The 17,259-nt window shown below is 31.7% G+C and overlaps 1 long non-coding RNA gene across 1 annotated transcript; it reads right to left on the bottom strand.

Moving 5' to 3' along the window:
* Positions 1 to 14,699: 14,699 nt before the first annotated feature.
* On the bottom strand, positions 14,700 to 15,825 carry LOC127734417 (uncharacterized). Its single transcript, XR_007997549.1, has 2 exons — positions 15,742 to 15,825; positions 14,700 to 14,848 (listed from the first exon to the last, which is right to left on the bottom strand). It is a non-coding gene; the product is annotated as an uncharacterized LOC127734417 (long non-coding RNA).
* Positions 15,826 to 17,259: the final 1,434 nt, after the last annotated feature.

Raw genomic sequence — 17,259 nt, 5'->3', positions numbered from 1 at the left:
TAATAAGATTAGTAATCTGTAGAACTGTTTCCGTTCAAATTAGCTTTTTTTTTTCACAGATTTCGCTGCAATCAGTTGTTCTACCAAAGTTTTACATTCTACTTTATTTGTTCCTTTCTGTAATTCCTGTTAAGAAAATACTACATGCAAAATAAAGATAAAGTGTCACTTTATCAGTTTGATTCGTGTATTTCATTTTCGAGATTTCGGTCGTTAAGTTCGTTGGATTGTTGAACAATAATATTTATTGCAATAATATCATTGTACTTTTCTTAAAACTTTATATTAGTTGAGAGATATAAAAGGGAATATTTCAATATTGTCGATATTACGCAACAAATTTAGTATAAACAGAAAACAGAGAACAAATTGAACAGTTAATTTAGGATATTACTATCGAGAAAAACATTAAACGAGCTCTGCTTATATCAAATGATATATATTGGCTTTATATTTTGTAATTATGTAAGTGAATTAAGGTTAAGGTTCAATTGCCCTCACGGAAAATTAACAATCGGATCATTTTTGCTGTCCAATTTAGGTCATTTTATTGTTTGATGCTTTCATACAGTTGTATTTGGCTTACCAAAACTTTTAGGATCAAGCGTGTAATTGTTGATGGTTATGTACAGTAACACATCAAGAGTCCAAGTTACAAATGAAGTATTGCAGTTCCAAGATCATGAGATTATAAAAATAATTATACATTTATACGGTGATTAATCATGTTAAAATGGGTATTCAATTTGTCTAAAATTGTCCAGTTAGCTATATGCCTATGCAGCAATTAATTCATCACTTAATTACATCAGACGGTTTTATTTTTATGCATTATATGCTTGTTACGTTACCTGATTATTTTGGCCACAAGCATAACCTAAGAGAAAGGCCTAAGCTCATAACATCGGCTTATTCATTTATACCAACATCTGTCCATATCTGGAATAATTTTGAGAAAGCTATTCGAGATTCTCCAACCTTTCCAGACCTCAAAGAAAGAGTTAAATTTTCCAGTTGTATAGCGCAAGATACTACGACAAATGTAATCGACTTCTAAATATTTTGCCTATACGACCAAGACAGAAGTGCAGATTCAGAACGAACAAGAATTGATATTACAAACATTATAAAATGAAGATGTGGATAACATTACGATGACACATTCCAATTATTTCTCGAGTGTAAGGGACAAAGTATAAAACTGAATTTTATATTCAGACCTTGAATACAAATGATGTCAACCTTGACGCCTTATTATGTGAAAATTATTATTATACTAATCGATACAACTCAACATTATTTTTCAAACTCATGACATATGAATTATATGACTAAATGTGTTTTGTTTTATTATATGTTCTTATATTTGCTTTTTTATGTAGTTTATGTGTAAATAATGAGGACTAATCAAAGTTGGAATAACTTTTGTCCAATCTATTTTTCTCTACAACTAAATAACATAAAACTAAATAAGGGGATACTTGAATCCAAGATATTTCGAAATTTTAAACTTATTTTTGAAGAGCTATAAGAAACCACAAAAAATGACTAAATTATTATAAAGTGGCAAATTTGGCAATGGAATCGGTGTTATGCTTGATTTCAAAACGAATTTGTATCACAACATCATCTTTTAAACTATATTTGTATTTTCATACCACAATCAAAGAATTCAAATACAATGTTTGATGACCCGTGAAAATAAGAGTTCCTCAGCATAGTTATCGACTTACAGTAATAATAGCAAGCAACGATACGAATTTTGATGCAGTAGACATTCATTTTTTTAACTGTTAACTTTTCAGTGATGTTCAACGCCAAATACAATTTATTTTTTATTCGAAACTTCAGAAAAGAGAGTCGCCTTCTATTTGACCATTGTACTTGTACACTTGCTAGCTTTGCGTTTAAATCAAGACAAAATATAAGTGATAACAAATAAAAGTTTTCTTTTTTTTCCATAATGTATTGAAATGATTTTTATATTGTTTACAGGAACATGCGTTATACGTTTCTGTTAGTTTTTGCCGTCCGGGACATATCAATTTCAGTTTAGTTTTCATTTTTTCAGCTGCGCCTTGTTTTTGGACTTTTAACAAAAATCTTCATTTTGTCTATCCTATATTGCTAAAACGTAGTTCACTGGAGAATTTCTGAAGGAATTAGGTAAGTGACTAACTTAGTGAATAAATGAATTGATTTATAATTTTACCAAGTCACAATGAAACCAATAAACATCACTTAAATTTCCATTTCTACATATCCGCAGAACAGAACTTTAAACGAAGGCCATTAGGCTTTAATTGTAAAATAGTAGATTGATTGCGGTTACATCATAAACGTCATAACAAGAATGGTCAGTAGTGACGTTACAAACAGCATTGTCATGACCTTTTTATGAGCTATTGAAGTCTTCTATGAACAGAAAAGTTGGTGATATGGGGCAAAATATTTTACTCTGTATCGTAGGGAAAAACCCAAGAAGTCCGAACATCTGACAAAAATTCATAAACCTGACCTAAGGACATCATTAAATGTGATGTAGAATCATTCCTGTGGAATCCATATGTAACATTCTGGTGGCTAAACATACGAAAATAATAGAAGGAAAACAGCCAATGATTTTGATTTCTTTTGATACTCACTGCATTCAGTGCTTGATCTTTGAATAAAAGATGTGAGGTATAAAACTTCAATGAGACGGTAACCAAAACGACGAAAATAACAAAATCATATAAACATGGACACATACAGTCTTCGACAATAGAAACGTGTCTATACAATATGCCAGCTCTAAGTAGTCCTAAGTGTATAAGTGTTGAGATAGGAATTGAAGAATGACCTACTTGAGATTCGAAATGGGTTATTTTACTTGTCATATCATATATGGGTAATGATTTATCATTCCAGTTAAAGAAAAGAATGTTAAAATCACGAACCTATCGCAAGATATCTTTATAATTTCAACAAACGAAGAGTGGGGTTTCAACTCCATTAATGTATGGTGTTTGTTTTCAATATGAATAAAGTAGTTGTGGTCAATGGCCTTCAACTTCAACTTCGTATTTTATTTGGCCTTTCAACTTTTTGATTGGAGCTTCACTGAGGAGTCTTTTGTCTGGCATATTATTTAAAATATCCAAATGTAAAAAAAGTACTAGGCATGCTTAAATATTGTAATAGTAATGTGCTGTCTAAGCTGTCAATTTTTATTCAAAAGGTAGAAAAGATGCTTGTCTAATTTAAAACTGTAATAAACAAAGACTTATTTCTGAAGATGTATAATTCAACAATGTATACTGTTTGTATTATGAACTATGTTGTAATTAATATTGTGTATAATATGCTCCTGTTACGCAGTCTTCTGCGGCTGAGTTTTTCTTTAATAAACTATGAAACTATGAAGCATACACTATTTTATCTGGTATCTATGATGAGTATATATATATGTCTTCTTGTAGTTTATATTTTATTTTTATTCTGAAAAGTTCCTTGAAACTGTGATTTTGTATTTAACTGTTTTGATGACTTCCAAGGGAACATCCTGCAGAAAGTTTTGGTTTTCTTTTTTTAAGAAGACATTTTATATATGGGCATTGATTCAGTTGTTGTACTGCTAAAATGGTCTATGTTATCATTCAACACACGGTTCGACTTCAAGCTCTATCAGATATATGCTTAGCATGACAAAAAACGTTAACCGTATTGATTCGTTTTCTGTATTGCTAAATGTCGCACCTATTCATAATAATAAGCACACGGTTCCAGTTCAGTATGACTTTAAATTCTAGTAATAAGATTTTACTTTGTGTTAACGTAATTGGTGGACATGTTACCCTTTCGTTGTGGACATGTTACCCTTTCGTTGTGGACATGTTACCCTTTCGTTGTGAACATGTTACCTTTTCGTTGTGGACATGTTACCTTTTCGAAGTCAAACCCGGGTGTGTAGGTTTTTCAAATCTTAATTCTTATAACTGACATGTATCAGTTGTCGTTACACAATCCAACACTTTTTTTTTATGACACCACCGAATGCAATTTATCATCGACAACCCTTTCCACAAAAAATATTACGATAAAAATTGATCATAAGTTATGCTGAAATGTTTTACTTGCCATGAACAACTTGAAGGGTGAAAATAGTGGAATAGAACCTGCCGATTCATTCGGAATATCGGCCTTCTTCTCCGATGTTTCGTGGGATTTGTGTTGCTCAATCTTTCTTCTTTTATTTTTTGTCCGAATATCTATTTAATTACTTTAAATAATACCTGGACAGACAAAGTCCATTAGAAAATCGGAAAGTCAGGTGTGTCTTTGTGCGATTTAAACTTACTAATGCTACGTTTTTTTCCAACAAAACCTTTGTTTTGTTCACTGTTTGTGATGGTTAATCTAAAGCACCTTTTAATAAAAAGGATAAATCAGCTTAATAAATACTTGTTGATATACTCGATCATATACTTCAATAAGTTTCGAATGACGTAATTTGAGTTTGAGTTATTCCCTTGGTCGCCATTTTGGAGGAATAAACGGTTGATTTTCTTATTTGACTAACCAAATTAAAACATGCGATACACATAACTCTAATAGGAGATCCTTCCTAGGGCGCAGTGATGAACGCGCAAGGCTAAACGAAATTAATGTTGTTCAGAAAAACCATTATACCGAAGTCTAGCGGTCAGTATAACAAGTTGAGTTGAGGCTGATTTATGAAGAAATTTGCACACTTAGGCCTCAAATAAGGCGACAAAAGGGGAGTAACTTTAATTTGCTCATATAGAGTCAATCGAAACCTATCTATTGTATGCGACTACTTTTTTAAGGTTAAAAAAAATACGTGTCAAAACTATCTACTATAGTATGTCCTCGCTGTACTGCACGTGTACTTTCTTTTAAGTATTTTCTCATTATCAAAGAAACTTTTATTATTCATATGCTGACACTGATTCAGCGAAAAGTTAGTACATTTTTCAAATAAGAAGTTGGAGACTTCCTTTCTGATTGTTTTTAAGATAAAATATTTCTATGTCTGCCTGGAAATAAATATTGTGTAAAGATTTAACCTGGTTAGATTGACAACACATTGTATATTTTACGAATATTCTGATATTCACACTGTGAATATACTTCGTTCTGTGACAAAGAATTGTTTATTTTAACAATAGACTATTTCAATTCAACGTTTTTGTATATTGAACTGTATGCCTCCAGAAACTAATCGAATTTGTGTCTTATTTAGTTAAAACATATTTTTATTGTCAATAACAATGAAAAAACACGAGTAATATTCTTTTTCACAGGAAGCTTTAAAAAAAGAGGCCGATTTTTTAATACGAAAAACCACCGACAATATATGTAGAAAATTTAGATTTCTCCTGTTTATTTTTTTCTCGAGGTCAAAAGTCTGCCTCAAAAAGTGTATGTCATGCAATCAGGATTTTTCTCAAACATATGTCTTAATACTACATATGTATCTTCCAATGAAACTATTTCCAACGTACGATGGACACTTCTTATAATTGCTTGCTACTGCTTGCAGATTTTTGTCTGTATTTGCACGAAGCAACGCTAATCTGCTGGTTTATACCTAAGAGGCAGAATTACCAATAAAATGTTTTAATTTTAGCGTCCACTATGTTGATGATGAAGGACTATAAATATAAGTTCCATCTTAATTTCTCTAACTTAGAAATTAATGTCACCACAATTACAACGTGAGAACTGCTTCATCGAGTGTCAGCAACTATTTGTGAAGAAAGAAAGTTTTAGGCACCGTCATAAATTCAGTTTCCTTATATTTTGAAGTTAGATCCATTTCTGAGTAGTAACATCTGATGTTAATCTTTTTTCTAATACTTATTCTGGTGATTCATTAATATTCGTGGAATGCCCATTTCGAGGATGTCGTAAGCAGTCGGCAACATTGAATTAAAATACTGGACGAAATACAAATTTTACCAACTCTAATTTAATAGAAAAATTACGTAATTAGGAAATTTGGCAATAACTATTTATAGAACCAGGAAAATTGATAGTAACGAAAATATATAACCCCACAGTATATTGATACCATTGTCATAAAAACAAACGTCAAGGCTACATGTACACGTGATGGAATTAAGCACTACGGTCGTCTGTGTCTCACTGACAAATAGCTTGTTACATTTTCCCCGAGAAACATTCCTTTCACTTAATAGTTTGATTAACAGATAACACATTGGGAACACGATATTATAACCCTTCCAGAGCAAATTCATCTCTCTTTGCTGATATAAAAGATCAATTTTCAGAGCTTTAAATGGAATTTGTTGTTTACATTTATCTATTTGTTGTTTCAAAGACATCTTTTTCATTTCTTTGATGGTCCACAACTATCAAGTATAAAAAAGAAGTTGTGGTATGATTGCTAATGTTATCAATCAGTACACATCCAACATCCAGTGGATTTAGTGTAAAGACGTCATAAACAGTCAGAGAAAAACATGACCTTGTGCAATGCCAAGATACGGGAATCGACAGATTGTAGATCCATGAAAGTGCATATGTACATAACAATAATATTTAGTTTGCTTTTAATTTACTGATAACAAAATCAGTATTAATACCAATAAAAACAATATTCAAAGATCAAATTACAGTGTTGAATTGGTAACCTTTTAGAATAAGTTTATTTAAAGGATCGATAAGTTTACCAGGATCGTTTCTAAATTTCCGGGCACGGTAAACAACATCTCCGTAATAATGAGGATGTGCTATCCCGTTTGAAATGAGTTTTCTACAGGAACAACCAAACTTCAAAACCAAATCTTTATATCTATGAAAGAAATTTAGTAAAAGTTTTAAGTAATTTGTGGTAACGAAATCCCTGACTTAATAATTTACCAGTAATACATAGATAACATTCGTTAAAATCTAAAACGTCACAACAGACACGGGCATAGCGAACGAGTTTTGAAATATAAACACCGTAAGATGGTGCCAAAGGAATATCACCATCCAAAAAAGGAAAATTAACAATAGGGAACGAAAAATCGTCCCTTTTGTCGTAAATTTTAGTGTGGAGTTTCCCGTGTAAAACTGAAATATCTAAATCTAGGAAAGGACAGTTATTAGCGTTTACGTTTGATTTATTTAAAGTAAGTTCCTTTGGGTAAATTTCGGCAGTATATTTAGAAAATTCATGATTATTTAACGAAAAAATATCATCAAGACAACGGTAAGTGTTGTTGAATTTATTAATTAAATGCAATTTAGACGGGTCTTTACTGAGTTTGGTCATAAACTGTGATTCATAACAGTACAAAAACAAGTCTGCTATTAAAGGGTCGCAATTAGTGCCCATAGGAATACCTACAATCTGTCGATAAACTTTGTTGCCGAAACGTACACAAATATTATCAAGGAGAAAATTAACAGCTTCAATCATCTCATCACACCTTCAGTAAGTATATCTAGCATATTTACCTTTCTCATTAGAGAAGAAGGCTTTAAATGAGTTGCAGCAAATATATTTGCATTCAGATTTACCAAACGACCATTTAATGAAATAGGAAAACTTTTGTTTGATAAGATTGTGTGGAAGTGTAGTGTAAAGAGTTGAAAAGTCAAAACTGTCAGCAGAATCAAAAGGACCACCAAAAGCACGTAATTTATCTAAAACATCCAAAGAATTGTTTACACTCCAAAAATAGTTAATTCCACAATTTTCATATATTTCATTACAAAAGTTTATGATAAGTTCTTTGATAGTAGTTAAGGAACTAGTTAAAAGCACCGAAATATTAGTTGTAGAACACTTACTAGAGGCCGAGATGAAACGATATTTTACTGGTTTTTTGTGTAGTTTAGGTAACCAATACATAGTAGGGACCTTCAAATGTTCAGATGAGGCCTTAAGCTGTGATGTGGTTATGATATGTTTGTTTACTATATGACTCTTTGTGAAGCGTACGGACTTGAAAGTAGATGAATTTAAAATTTCATTCTTAAGAACGTCCGTGTAGTATTTACGACATACCACCCCACATTGTTGGCTGCTTTGCCGGCCGGTACAAACACAAACCGCTTTGAAAGTTCTTGAAGTTTATTTCTTATTCTGGAAATATGCGTATTGTGTACTCTTTTATTTATTTCTGAATTATTTTTAAAATGTGATAATCGAATATCCACAACATTCATACATTTATTTAAATAAGAATCAAGAGATTTTTTATCAGATTTTTACCGGTTTACACCAATTTTTACAAAACGAGAAAAGAGCGTCTTTTGTGACCTGAAGACACTGTTTCCAATCTATTTTAGATGGAGGACGATAGTTTGGTCCTTTTTTCAAAAAGTTTTTAACCTCTCTGTCTTGGACGATATCGAGGTCCCCCGTAATAACATGGCCATAGGGATCATATCTAAACTTCGACGATTCACAGTTTCAAGTTAAAGGAGTATTATTTTCTACATTGACGTCTGATGTTACTGACGTATAATTAAAAATTAAACTTCTGCTGGTTTTTTTTTTGTATGTGTACGAAATAATAGGTGGTTCTGTGTTATCAAAATAGGGAGGTATACAATTTTGAATGGTAGAGTCATTAAATATACTCGATAAGTTGATAAAATCAATACCTCTGTTAATATATTTAATTTTCAGAAAATGCCGTTTATGATCTTCAGGTTTATCAATACGCGGGAACAGCCTATGGTGGCAAAAAGCTTTAATTATACGCGAATATTCATAGAGTGGGCTGAAGAAGGATAATGTGTCACACTCCTTGAAAATATCATGTAATTTAATAATTGGTATTTGACCCAGTTTACATAATAATTGATGCCTACCATTGTTTTTAAATATAGATAGATTTTCAAGTGTATAATTTATACGATGTTTAATACGTTGATTTCGATTGATACGTTTGTCATGAGATATATTAACGTTGTCTTTTATCAACAATATTCATGATATCAATAAAAGAAGTTTTAGAAATGTTCCCTTGTCCAAGTATATTGTCATTTAGACCCAGGGGATAAGCTGTCTGAAGTCGTTTAATCCAAGACAGTTCGATAATTTTACGTGAATCTTCAAATTGTTTATGCGATTGCCCTTGTTGTTTCTGGATCGTTTCGAGTGGTTGGAATCTTATAAATTTAATATTGTGGTTGTGTTTACCTAAATGTTGGTAAATCATGCTTTTGAATTTCTTAGGTTTTCGGAAGCGGTATAGATGTTCCTGTGTTCGTTTAAAAAATTCCCATCCTGTTTGTCCTACATATTGTATACCACACTTTGGCTTTGTTCAAGTAACCAGATAAATGAGGCTTTTAGTTTTTCATGTTATGTCACAGGAAAAGGAAAACGAAAAAGCTCTCTCATTCACTGTTGACCTTACAGTATTATCAGAAGATAATCTAGATCAGGTTTGTCATTTTCTGGCATTGCACGGGAGTATTTGTGGATATCCACGTGCATTTTTATTTAATAATCTGGCCGCAGCAGCATTGCCACCTTTGACACAGTTGTAAAAAGTGCTAAATTTAGAAGGGGAATTTAGAGATAACTGTATTGTATTTGAAGCTTTGCGGACGTCCATCGGTAGTTTTACTGTCGCAAGTTTAGTTTACCTGGCGACGCGTAGCTTCTTGTCTGCTTCAGAATGTAATAAAACTTGATAAAAAGAAGATTTCTAGGTGCAAAATGTGAGTTTTTTGGCTTATTATTGAAGAAATCACATATCAATAGAGAATTTTACGCTTATTGTCATCCAATCAGAACCATTGATACAAAATAATTGCATTAGAATTTCGATTGACGGCTGTTGAATTTTTATTGGGAATGAGGTTTTTTGAGCACGTGAATATCCTTGAAGGATTGGTGTTTATTGTTATCTTGCCATTTCGAAAAATCATGATTAATTGAGGGTTACAAGAAAATTAAATGAGGCCGAAAGTCATAACATTGAATAAGAATTACAATAACGGAATATATAAACAATTTATAAAACAGTCGAAGAATTCTTATAAAAACTATATTGAACAGCCCTACAGAATGACGTTAGTAAAACAAGACAGACATATAACAAACATAGGTCCGAGCAAGCAGCTATATCGTAGTGAATTTATCTAAGACAGAAAAGGCAAATTTAAAAAAAATTCCCACCTGCTCTATCCAAAAAATATTTTTACCGTGTAGTGTATAAATATTGGGACACATTATATCAAAATTATAGAAAAGTATATAAACTGTCACTCAAATTAAGGACAATTCTATGCAGAATGGGTGTATAATATAGTGTGACAGCTTCAGATCTAGACATACCTATTTTTGACCTTTTCAAACTGGACCAGATCACTAATTTACCTGCATGTAAACATTATTCTAAACTGTTTATACATGTAATTTCACCTCCATATTACTATTTTATGCAAAACATATAAGGAAATAAATTTGGAAGGTGTATGAACAACATGTGAGTAAGCTAAACACTGTCCGTATTAGGGACTCTATTCTATAGTCAAAGGACGATAACTGTGTCCCGGACCTAATAAAAGGCAAATACAGAAAGATATAAGAACTCTTAGTAAAACCATAGAAGGGGGCAGGATAAAATACGGTAAAAGAAACAGAACATTGATATAATTGAATATGTAGACAGCTCTCTCATAATCAAAAAACCCTAACTGTAAAAATATAAGGGCATACACTTGAGGTCGAAACAAAAGGTTTGTTTTCTGTCATCTAGAGTTATTGTTCCTCTACATTTAGAATTTTTGACAAAATGAAAATAAGGAGATGTTGTATGGAAATGAGAAAGCTGTCCCTTAAAGATCAAACGACAAAGATGTAAAAATTATTGAATACCGTTTGGCCTTAAACAAAGAGCAAAAAAGGTCTTGACTGATTAGATCGGCAATAAGCACACACACAAATAGCAAAAAAGCAGAAGACGCAAAGTGCTGATCTTAGTTTATGGCAGTTACCGAAAGCATGTTTGAATATCTGTTCTTAATAATTTGGTTATATCTGTATATATATTATTCCTTCAAAATAAATATTTTTTCAAAATATATGATTCTTTCAAAATATTTAGCAATGTTGCAGAGTTCAAACTGAGTCAGCATTAGCCAAAATTTTCAATGAAAACTGAAAAAGGTGGATATGTTCCGGACCATATACTCATATCATAGATATGTTCCGACCATACGCGTATGGTCCGGTTAATTAAAACGATGTATGTTGAAATGGTGTCCCATAAATTAGGAGTTTCTAAAATGATTTTTTTTATTTATTCAATCATATTGTAATCATTCTACATTGGCTAGAGATATAGGGGGAGGGTTGAGATCTCACGAAACATGTTTAACCCCGCTGCATTTTTTGCGCCTGTCCCAAGTCGGGAACCTCTTGCCTTTGTTAGTCTTGTGTGTTTATTTTAAATTTTGGTTCATCTATATGTTTCGGAGTTTAGTGTGACGTCCATTTTCTCTGAACTAGTACACATTTTTGTTTATGGGCCAGCTGAAGCCCGCCTCCGGGTGTGGGATTTTCTCGCTGTGTTGAAGACCCATTGATGGCTTAGGCTGTTTTCTGTTCGTTGGTCGGGTTGTTGTCTCTTTGACATAGTTCCGGTTTCCAGTCTCAATTTTATTACATTATAAATGAAATTAAGGGAATTTTACTTATAAGTAAGAATTGTAGTTAAATCCTTTTTACATGGTCATTATTGATTTGTCCTTACATTTGTACGAAACACAATATATCGACTTATGAAAATAACTCCAAGAAATATCATGAAAATAACTCATAGAAATATCTAAATGAACTGTTGAACAAGAAGTCAATTGCTTAACTCACAGGAACTTTGGTCATTGAACCCTCTTTCTTTTCTTTTTTAAAATTTATTTTTGGTGTTCTTATAAAATAAAAATTTCTTAAATATTTCAAATTGTTTTTAGTATTTTAAAGTGTTCTTGCTCCTATTTTTATGACCTTACAATAACAGAAAAATCGTATGAATAGGAAAAAGAACACAATAGTTTAATGAAAATAAGTTGAGTTTATAAAATTATTTGTTTCTGAAATAATAATTTAAACACTATGACAAAAGAAAAAAGGTCCATACCCAAAACGCCTGGGTTTTCACTTGCGGACGAAAAAGTTGACAAGATAAAACGATCTTTAATTGATTCTAGCGAAGGCAAGATAACAAATATACCAAGATTCAGACAATGTGTAAAGATAAAGGAATTCAATTAGTTACTTTTGATGGTTTGGGTTCGGAGTATAAGCTGTGTGTTTTTGCGAAGGAAGTTAGAATTTATTTTAAAAATACCTATATGGTCTAAGTACTCATATTGTCCGGTCCGTTAATAACCAAACAAAACATATATGTACGTTTCGGCAAAAAAGTGTATCGACAAGTAGTAGGTATTCCTATGGGCACTAACTGCGCCCCTTTAATAGCAGATTTATTCCTGTATTGCTTTGAATCTCAGTTTATGACCAAACTCAGTAAAGACACGTCATTGTTACATTTTGTTGATACATTCAACAATTCCTTCCGTTATCTAGATGATATTTTTTCGTTAAACAATCCAGAGTTCTCTAAATATACTTCCGAAATTTACCCAAAAGAACTTACTTTAACTAAAACTAGCATAAACAGCAGTAGTTGTCCTTTTCTGGATTTTCACATTTCAATCTCTAAAGGAAAACTCCATACTAAAATTTACGACAAAAGAGACGACTTTTCATTCCCTATTGTTAATTTTCCTTTTTTAGACGGCGATGTTCCTTTGGCTCCATCATACGGTGTTTATATATCCCAACTCGTTCGTTATGCCCGCGTGTGTAGTGATGTCATAGATTTTAAAGAACGTAATCAATGCATCACTGGTAAATTATTAAGTCAGGGATTTTGTTACCATAAATTACGTAAAACTTTTACTAAATTCTTTCATAGATACAAATATTTGATTAGTAAATTTGGCTGTACCTGTAGAAAACTGATTAAAATTGGTATTTCACATCCTAAATTTTACGGTAATATTGTACTTAAAGCGCGGAAATCACTATGTGATCCGTGTAAACTCATCGAACCTTTAAACAAACTTAATAGTAAAGGTTATCTTACCAATGTTGTAATTAGATCTTTGAATATAGTTTACATTGGCACTAATATCGATTTTGTCATCAGCAAATTAAAACATAACTAAATTTGTATTCTTTTCAAACGGGATGTATAAAGACACACCCACGTTCATTTTGATCTATAAAGAGGTTAAACTCCTAACTATCTTACTGTCTGTCGATACATTTATTTTTGGCATTGTACAAGTCATGTCTTCTTTGACTGTCCATGACGTTAAAATACTAAATCCCTGGGATGTGTTTTAGTTGATTTTAGTCTCTGATGCATGATTTTTTATTATTAATTGTTTTGGCTTTTAACTAGCTGTCAGTAACTGCGAGTACTCTCAAATCGTACTTTCTTGTTTATTTGACATGTTGATACTAATTGTAATGCTTTTTTGTTATTCAATGTTATTCAGGGTTATATCTGGTCTGTATACCAGCTTTGATAAGTGTTTGGTATTACTATAAATTTTCACTTCGTACTATGAACATCAAAATTATTTATTTTGTAAAATATTTCCTTTCTCTATTGGAACTGCACACGTATACCTAACAACAAAATTATTTTCATTTACCTGTGTTTAAAGTTATTGCAAATGGCTGATATTTTTGTTCGATCATGTTGTTTTTCTTAATTTGTTTAAAATTTCATACCGATATAACATGTTACTTTTATTATTCTTCCCTTAGTTTATTTATTTTGTATTTACATTGTATCATAGGTCAAATTTATTTGTTCAGTGTATGTTCACTGGTGTTAATATGTCCTTTGATTGAGTTAAGCTATTTCAGTTGATATTTTATAGTGTGTCTTTCTATGTTGTGATGTTACACTATTGTTTCAGAAAAAGGGTGAAGGTTTGGTACCATTAAAACGTTTAAACCCGCTGCATTTGTTTGCACCTGTCCTAAGTCAGGAATCTGATGTTCAGTAGTTGTCGTTTGTTGATGTGGTTCATAAGTGTTTCTCGTTTCTCGTTTTTTATAAAGATTAGACCGTTGGTTTTCCCGTTTGATTGGTTTTACACTAGTAATTTTTGGGGCCCTTTATAGCTTACTGTTCGGTGTGACAGAAGGGGCTTCATTGTTTCTCCTGATGAAACACGTTGATAATACACCCGATGACTAGGCATCATATACTGACGTATTGGTCAATGTCTCTTGTAATAAGAATATACCATACTTAAAAGTTGATACATTATTCCTTAGATATAGCACAGTTGTCTATCTTGCTATAAGAAGTAAAGATGAGGTTGCAGTCTTGTAATTGACTGCTCCATAGGCTTACATGCAAAACAACTTTAAAAAAAATTAAATGAAATGCTACATAGGAAAGTTTTTCTGTGTATATATCATGTAATTAGTAATGCAATTTTATATAATGGGATGAAAGTGCCTCATGCCACAAAGAATAAAAAGTTATGAAACCTTGAGGTCAAACTACTTTTTTCTACTTTCTTGTTGCTGTTTTTACTAGTCCGCTTTTTTTCCAGTAATCATGATATCCTTCCACTTTCCTGGTTTGGTGTCTCAAAAAAGATGCAAAATGCTTCTTACATCCAGATAAATGTTTCAATTCAGCATAAACTTTTAATCAGACAGAAAAAAATGACTCCAGTAAAAAATTCTGACAAAATGTACCATTTCATTTCACTCCATGTTTTGCGGAAACTGGCATTGTAATACAAGACTGGTACCATGACGTTTATCATACCACACCTGATATACATAGAATATTCATGATGTACCTTATCAAATGACATATGAATTTATAACAATATATATATATCAAAAGCAATAATTGATTTACAGCAGGTCAAGTTTACGAGCTTATTCCATCTACGCCAGTGACTTACAACTTGGCGACTTTTCATGGTGCGGCAGAGGGTTACATCCTGTTCGGCAAATCACATTTTACATGCACAATGAATTTTTTCACCAAATGTTTAAAAAGACACAAAAATATTTTTTCTGAGTAACATATATGTTACTTAACTTTCCTAAAATGTATGGCATTTGAAAAGATATCATTTTATTAAATATTGCTTTAAATAATATATATGAACAGTCAAATCAGATTTATAGAATAACAATAACTTCATTTACATCAACACAATACTTCAATGAACAGAAATAGGAATACATAATTTCTACATTCTGCGAAAAATTTCTTAAGTTAGGGAGGTGACAAATAGATCTTAATATGATATATGTTAGAATTTGTTAATTATATGTAGAATTTACCAAAATTAATATAGATCTTTAAAATCAGATTTTTTTCAAATTGTGACCATTTCTGAATCATCATGGTAAAATTGAAATTAGGGGAAAACTGTATTGTATTTGCAAATTTGAAGGCACCAATAGTGGATTTGATGGTAGCAAATTTACTGGCGAACAAATTTCATATACAATTCAGTAATCTCCATTCTTATGAAACTGTCGAATATATCAGTGAAAATGGAAATTAAAAATCTTCAAAATAGTATCTGAGCATTCCGAAAAAAAATTAAGGGTGTAAATTGTGGAATATGTGGCGAAATCACATTAACACGGAATCCTTTTATAAAAAATATTTACAAATTGTACAGTATGTCAAATTCAATAAATACCACATTGGAATAAACTGCTAAATAATCCTTGTTTTCCTTTCTTGATCAACTGATAATACTTCTATATATGTCTGTTACTACTATTTTTACAATGATATTTATTCATAAAAACCCTTAGCTTATATACCAAAATCATAAGAACATTCTAAATCTAGAACCAACTATAAATAACTAGAGAACTGATAAACAATCTATTTTTAGTAACAAGGTAAATTCCGGAATTTGCTAACACTTTCTGAAACATAATTTTATACTCCTCGACTTTCACTATCTATCTAGAATATTCTAGCATGATGCATTCACTATAATTAAAATAACAATGTAATTTACAAAAACAATGTCAAATCAAAGTCAAATGTCCTTATAATTGCGTACTATTCGCAACAGAATATACACCCTGAAATTTAAAACGTTATCCAAATAAAAGTCAACATAACAACGAATTATGCATTAGAATGTTATTTAAATTTCTTAACCTTTTCTTCATAATTATAACAGTTAAGACTACAAAAATGGCTTCAGGAAAAGATATATCTCAAAAGATATTTCTAGTCATTTGATTTGGTTCCTGGAAATTGGAAACAACTAATTATGTACACAAAAATATCCATACATTCTTTCTTTAATTTGCAATAATATTTACAACCTGCCAGATATGAATCGAATGGTTTTAACAAATTTCGTTTTACAAAGTTGATGAATATGAACGGATTTCGAGTACGTTTTTTCCAACTCATAGGCAAATATTGCATTAGCATCATTTGGCTCAACTTTTCGGATATTTATGCTCTTCAACTTCGTATTGGATTAAGTCTTCCAACTATCATGATTCGAGCACCACTGATCAGTCAAATGTAGACGAAAAACGCATCTGCCGTACCAAATTAAAATCCCGGCAGCATTGATGAGTTTTTAACAGCATAGCATAAGATTGTTTATTCTACAGAACAGCGGTAGGAGGATCCTTGAATGGTTTCCTGACAGCTTTCGTAATCACAGACCAAAACAGATCTTCACCTAACCCTTGTTGATACTGCAAATGTGGTGTCGTGTCAAGTAAAGACCTGATAGAATTGGTCATGTGACTTGAATCTATTTGACTCTGCATTATAAGAATAAGTGCTTCTTTGCCATGGCGTCGCCTTCTTTCTTGTACAAGGTCAAGTTCCCATTGGCACCATTCACTTTTTGTAAAGTTGTTCGACATAACAACAATTACTTTCCAACTTTTGCCTACATAATTTGTAATATTGTCTGTAATGGATTCTCCAACATCAAAATCTCGATAATGAACGCAGACTTTAAGGTCAATCTCCTCAAGACGTTTAAGGAGTTCTGAATGGACCCATTGCCGATCTGAATCACAGTATATGACAAAAGCATCGTATTCAAAGCTTTCGGAGGAATTTAATCTGATGTATCCTTGTCTCTTCCATTTACTAACTCGAAGAAGATAAATTAAATTCCGAATGTTGGATTGACAGTTTAACATTAGAATTAGCACCACAGTTACGATAA

Source organism: Mytilus californianus, unplaced genomic scaffold (genome assembly GCF_021869535.1).
Source record: "Mytilus californianus isolate M0D057914Y unplaced genomic scaffold, xbMytCali1.0.p SCAF_3, whole genome shotgun sequence".
NCBI lineage: Eukaryota > Metazoa > Mollusca > Bivalvia > Mytilida > Mytilidae > Mytilus > Mytilus californianus.
The sequence above is the reverse complement of the archived record's forward strand: the minus strand, read 5'-3'. Positions and strand labels throughout refer to the sequence as shown.